We start from the raw sequence: 7,060 nt of genomic DNA, 5'->3' as shown, positions 1-7,060 counted from the left end.
ATTGATAATTTTATCAAAACCTCTGATTCTATTGATTGATGATTTTATCAACACCCTGATTCTATTGATTGATGATTTTATCAACACCTCTGATTCTATTGATTGATGATTTTATCAACACCTCTGATTCTATTGATTGATGATTTTATCAACACCTCTGAGTCTATTGATTGATGATTTTATCAACACCCCTTATTCTATTAATTGATGATTTTATCAACACCCCTGATTCTATTGATTGTTGATTTTATCAACACCTCTGAGTCTATTGATTGATGATTTTATCCACACCTCTGAGTCTATTGATTGATGATTTTATCAACACCTCTGATTCTATTGATTGATGATTTAATCATCACCCCTGATTCTATTGATTGATGATTTTATCAACACCTCTGATTCTATTGATTGATGATTTTATCCACACCTCTGAGTCTATTGATTGATGATTTTATCAACACCTCTTATTCTATTGATTCATGATTTTATCAACACCTCTGAGTCTATTGATTGATGATTTTATCAACAACCTGATTCTATTGATTGATGATTTTATCAACACCTCTGATTCTATTGATTAATGATTTTATCAACACCTCTGAGTCTATTGATTGATGATTTTATCAAAACCTCTGAGTCTATTGATTGATGATTTTATCAACACCCCTGATTCTATTGATTGATAATTTTATCAACACCCCAAATTCTATTGATTGATGATTTTATCAACACCTCTGATTCTATTGATTGATGATTTTATCAACACCTCTGAGTCTATTGATTGATGATTTTATCAACACCTCTGATTCTATTGATTGATGATTTTATCAACACCTCTGATCTATTGATTGATTGATGATTTTATCAACACCTCTGAGTCTTTTGATTGATGATTTTATCAACACCCCTGATTCTATTGATTGATGATTTTATCAACACCCCTGATTCTATTGATTGATGATTTTATCAACACCTCTGATTCTATTGATTGATGATTTTATCAACACCTCTGAGTCTATTGATTGATGATTTTATCAACACCTCTGAGTCTATTGATTGATGATTTTATCAACACCTCTGAGTCTATTGATTGATGATTTTATCAACACCCCTGATTCTTTTGATTGATGATTTTATCAACACCCCTAATTCTATTGATTGATGATTTTATCAACACCCCTCATTCTATTGATTGATGATTTAATCATCACTCCTGATTCTATTGAATGATGATTTTATCAACACCTCTGATTCTATTGATTGATGATTTTATCAACACCTCTGAGTCTATTGATTGATGATTTTATCAAAACCTCTTATTCTATTGATTGATGATTTTATCCACACCTCTGAGTCTATCGATTGATGATTTTATCAACACCTTTGAGTCTATTGATTGATGATTTTATCAACCTTTCTGATTCTATTGATTGATGATTTTATCCACACCTCTGAGTCTATTGATTGATGATTTTATCAACACCTCTTATTCTATTGATTGATGATTTTATCAACACCTCTTATTCTATTGATTGCTGATTTTATCAACACCCTGATTCTATTGATTGATGATTTTATCAACACCTCTGATTCTATTGATTGATGATTTTATCAACACCTCTGAGTCTATTGATTGATGATTTTATCAACACCTCTGAGTCTATTGATTGATGATTTTATCAACACCTCTGAATCTTTTGATTGATGATTTTATCAACACCTCTGAGTCTATTTATTGATGATTTTATCAACACCTCTGAATCTTTTGATTGATGATTTTATCAACACCTCTGAGTCTATTTATTGATGATTTTATCAACACCTCTGAGTCTATTGGTTAATGATTTTTTCAACATCTCTGATTCTATTGATTGATGATTTTATCAACACCACTGATTCTATTGATTGATGATTTTATCAACACCTCTGAGTCTATTGATTGATGATTTTATCAACACCTCTGAGTCTTTTGATTGATGATTTTATCAACACTCCTGATTCTATTGATTGATGATTTAATCATCACTCCTGATTCTATTGATTGATGATTTTATCAACACCTCTGATTCTATTGATTGATGATTTTATCAACACCTCTGAGTCTATTGATTGATGATTTTATCAAAACCTCTTATTCTATTGATTGATGATTTTATCCACACCTCTGATTCTATTGATTGATGATTTTATCAACACCTCTGAGTCTATTGATTGATGATTTTATCAACCTTTCTGATTCTATTGATTGATGATTTTATCCACACCTCTGAGTCTATTGATTGATGATTTTATCAACACCTCTTTTTCTATTGATTGATGATTTTATCAACACCTCTGATTTAATGGTTTTATTATTTTATCAACACCCTGATTCTATTGATTGATGATTTTATCAACACCTCTGATTCTATTGATTGATGATTTTATCAACACCTCTGAGTCTATTGATTGATGATTTTATCAACACCCCTGATTCTATTGATTGATGATTTTATCAACACCCCTAATTCTATTGATTGATGATTTTATCAACACCTCTGATTCTATTGATTGATGAAATTATCAACACCTCTGAGTTTATTGATTGATGATTTTATCAACACCTCTGAGTCTATTGATTGATGATTTTATCAACACCTCTGATTCTATTGATTGATGATTTTATCAACACTTCTGATTTTATGGATTGATGATTTTATCAACACCCTGATTCTATTGATTGATGATTTTATCAACACCTCTGAGTCTATTGATTGATGATTTTATCAACACCTCTGATTCTATTGATTAATGATTTTATCAACACCTCTGAGTCTATTGATTGATGATTTTATCAACACCTCTGAGTCTATTGATTGATGATTTTATCAACACCTCTGAGTCTATTGATTGATGATTTTATCAACACCTCTGATTCTTTTGATTGATGATTTTATCAACACCTCTGATTCTCTTGATTGATGATTGTATAAACATCTCTGATTCTATTGATTGATGATTTTATCAACACCTCTGAGTCTATTGATTGATGATTTTATCAACACCTCTGATTCTTTTGATTGATGATTTTATCAACTTATCTGATTGATTCTATTTATTGATGATTTTATCAACACGTCTGGATCTATACGTTGATGATTTTATCAACATATCTGATTCTATTGATTGATGATTATATCAACATATCTAATTTTATTATTAATGATTTTATCAACACCTCTGATTCTATTCATTGATGATTTTATCAACATATCTGATTCTATTTTAATGATTTTATCAACATATCTGATTCTATTGATCTTGGAAACGGCTATAACGATTTTCATAGAAATTTGACAGTTTATGTATATCTTTGGGAAAAAAAGTATCTAAATGGTTACACTGACCATTAAGATTTTCCAAATATAATAATCTTTAAAAATAAATAAATGTCTTTAGGTCTAGACCATACATACATCTGTCTATGGTCTAGACATTCTATATCTTGAACACGTAGGCCTATGCATCAGTGGGAATTCTATATCTTGAACACGTAGGTCTATGCGTCAGTAGGAATCCTATATCTTGAACACGTAGGCATATGCGTCAGTGGGAATCCTATATCTTGAACACGTAGGCCTATGCGTCACTGGGAATCCTATATCTTGAACACGTAGGTCTATGCATCAGTAGGAATCCTATATCTTGAACATGTAGGCCTATGCGTCAGTGGGAATCCTATATCTTGAGTACGTAGGCCTATGCGTCAGTGGGAATCCTATACCTTGAACACGTAGGCATATGCGTCAGTGGGAATCCTATATCTTGAACATGTAGGCCTATGCGTCAGTGGGAATCCTATATCTTGAGTACGTAGGCCTATGCGTCAGTGGGAATCCTATACCTTGAACACGTAGGCATATGCGTCAGTGGGAATCCTTTATCTTGAACATGTAGGCCTATGCGTCAGTGGGAATCCTATATCTTGAGTACGTAGGCCTATGCGTCAGTGGGAATCGTATACCTTGAACACGTAGGCATATGCGTCAGTGGGAATCCTATATCTTGAACACGTAGGCCTATGCGTCACTGGGAATCCTATATCTTGAACACGTAGGTCTATGCATCAGTAGGAATCCTATATCTTGAACACGTAGGCTTATGCGTCAGTGGGAATTCTATATCTTGAGCACGTAGGCCTTTGCGTCAGTGGGAATCCTATATCTTGAGCACGTAGGTCTATGCGTCAGTGGGAATTCTATATCTTGAGCACGTAGTCCTATGCTTCAGTGGGAATCCTGTATCTTGAGCACGTAGGCCTTATCCTCAGTGGGAACTCTATATCTCGAACACGTAGGTCTGTGCATCAGTAGGAATCCTATATCTTGAACACGTAGGTCTATCCGTCAGTAGGAATCCTATATCTTGAACACGTAGGCCTATGCATCAGTGGGAATCCTATATCTTGAACACGCAGGCCTATGCGTCAGTGGGAACTCTATATCTCGAACACCTAGGTCTGTGCATCAGTAGGAATCTTATATCTTGAACACGTAGGCCTATGCGTCAGTGGGAATCCTATATCTTGAACACGTAGGTCTATGCGTCAGTGGGAATCCTATATCTTGAACATGTAGGCCTATGCATCAGTAGGAATCCTATATCTTGAACACGTAGGTCTATGCGTCAGTAGGAATCCTATATCTTGAACACGTAGGTCTATGCGTCAGTAGGAATCCTATATCTTGAACACGTAGGTCTATGCGTCAGTAGGATACCTATATCTTGAACATGTAGGTCTATGCGTCAGTGGGAATCCTATATCTTGAACATGTAGGCCTATGCATCAGTAGGAATCCTATATCTTGAACACGTAGGTCTATGCGTCAGTAGGAATCCTATATCTTGAACACGTAGGTCTATGCGTCAGTAGGAATCCTATATCTTGAACACGTAGGTCTATGCGTCAGTAGGAATCCTATATCTTGAACATGTAGGCCTATGCATCAGTGGGAATTCCCACAGAGTTAAACAGACGTGTAGAAACATTTTATATTCCTTTTTTGTCATCTCCCATTCATTAATTAGTTAGAAACATAATCGCTCTTACAAAAAGTCATCAGCTGCATAAAGGAGAAACTTTTCAAAAACAAACTAGTTTTTTTTAATGTATCTTGTATTTAAACTGCGTCGTGCAATGTGGTCGTTTACAGAGGACGAGAAACATTGTGTACGTATCAAGTAGATTGGATTGAGTTGAGAGATTCCATGAAATCGTGAGAAAATAAAAGACACGATGTAAACACAAAAGTTTGCTTGATGTCCTTAAAAACGTCTTAACCAATGGACCTCATTCACCAATCGTAAATAAACACATTTAGCCTAAAGCGTTTTCTGGCATTTTTCACTGCAGAAACGCATTCTCCTGACCTAAAGCTCATTATTCATAATATTAAAAAAAAGGACCTTTTGAATAATATTGTACTTGAAAGATAATCTAATATGAATTTATAGGCCCTCAATACATTGCAAATAAAACCGATTATTTCCTTGAAAAGATAAGATACCCCACATATTTAGATTTTAGCTTTGAGGATCGCCGCCGAAAAAAAATTATTCGATAAATAATATTCAATAACATTGTAGTATAAGTTGTGAGTTATAGTCCCAAATTTATTTAACTAGAAAAATATCCGATTGAGTAAAGGTTGGGAAAAGGCGACTATAAATGTATTTTTTTCGGTTTAGAACTCATCTCAATCATGATTCTTATACTGAAAAATTTCGTTTGAATTCTAACTTTTCCAATGCAAAGTCTTTCTTAAAATAATTATGATAAATTCATGTGAAATTACATAAACTCTGGAAATGGGAGGGGCGGTAGAATGAAAACGATTAATCCTCGCTCCTTTAATGATTTCTGCTAAAGATTGCATTTGGCATTAAAGAATAAAAAAAAAAGTAGGGCGACTCGATATAAGAATTTAATTTATAGTATATATAAATTATATTAGTGGCAGATTTTTTTACATTTTGTAATTTCTAAACTATAATACTAAAAGAAAAAGTATTGGTTTGTCCGATGGGGGAAATGCAATTGCATATACCGCCCTTCCCACCTGGTGCAACCCTTTTTCATTTAAATTTACTAATGATAAAATTTGAGATTAGAGTATGGTACGACATAATATACAATGGGTTCACATATCAATAAGTAGTTTATATTATATAGATATTCAACTAATTTTGTTCACAAACTATGATTCTCCATAAAAATAGGACCGCCCCCCCCCCACTCAGAGGGCTAGAGTGGGAAGGGCAGTACATGCAATCACTCTCCCCCCAACCCCACCGAATCGACCAAATACCAAAAAGGGAACGACATAATATACAATTTATAGATTAATTCAACTAATTTGTTCACAAACTATGATTTCTCCATAAAGTAGGACCGCCCCCCCCCACTCAAATGGTTTAGGTGGGAAGGGCAGTAGAGGTATTCGCCCCCCCCCCCACCCCCAAACGGTAAACAGGGAACGACATAATATAAAGATCGGTTAAAATATCAATAACAAGTTTTAATCATATAGATATTTAATTGATTCTGTTAGCAAGCTGTGATTTCTACAAATAAATTGGACCGCCCCCCCCCCACTCGAAAGTGTATGGGGGGGGCGGGATTGATACCATTGCCCCCTCCCGACCCCACCAAATCAGTCAACATACTAGAGGAGGGGGCGAAATAATAACAAAAATAGGTTAAAATATAAATAATTAGTATATATTATTAACATAAGTAATAAATTTGTATACAAATTGTGTGAATTCTATACTAAAATTCGTCCGCCCCCCCCCCCCTGGATCCGCCAGTGTTTCAAACCTCCCGCAGGAATAGGGGAATGACAACGGGAAGGGTATGAACCCGGGACCATCGAGACCACCTAACGACAATCCAGCGGGTATACCGCACAAACAGGCAGCTATCTTGTATAGCTACAGGTACTCATCTAGTTTTATCATTGGCATGCAATGTAACTATCTGTACGATAACATGTTTTGTGTGAGCAGGGGTCAAAATGAA

Source organism: Biomphalaria glabrata, chromosome 3, assembly GCF_947242115.1.
Source record: "Biomphalaria glabrata chromosome 3, xgBioGlab47.1, whole genome shotgun sequence".
Taxonomy (NCBI): Eukaryota; Metazoa; Mollusca; class Gastropoda; family Planorbidae; genus Biomphalaria; species Biomphalaria glabrata.
The sequence above is the reverse complement of the archived record's forward strand: the minus strand, read 5'-3'. Positions refer to the sequence as shown.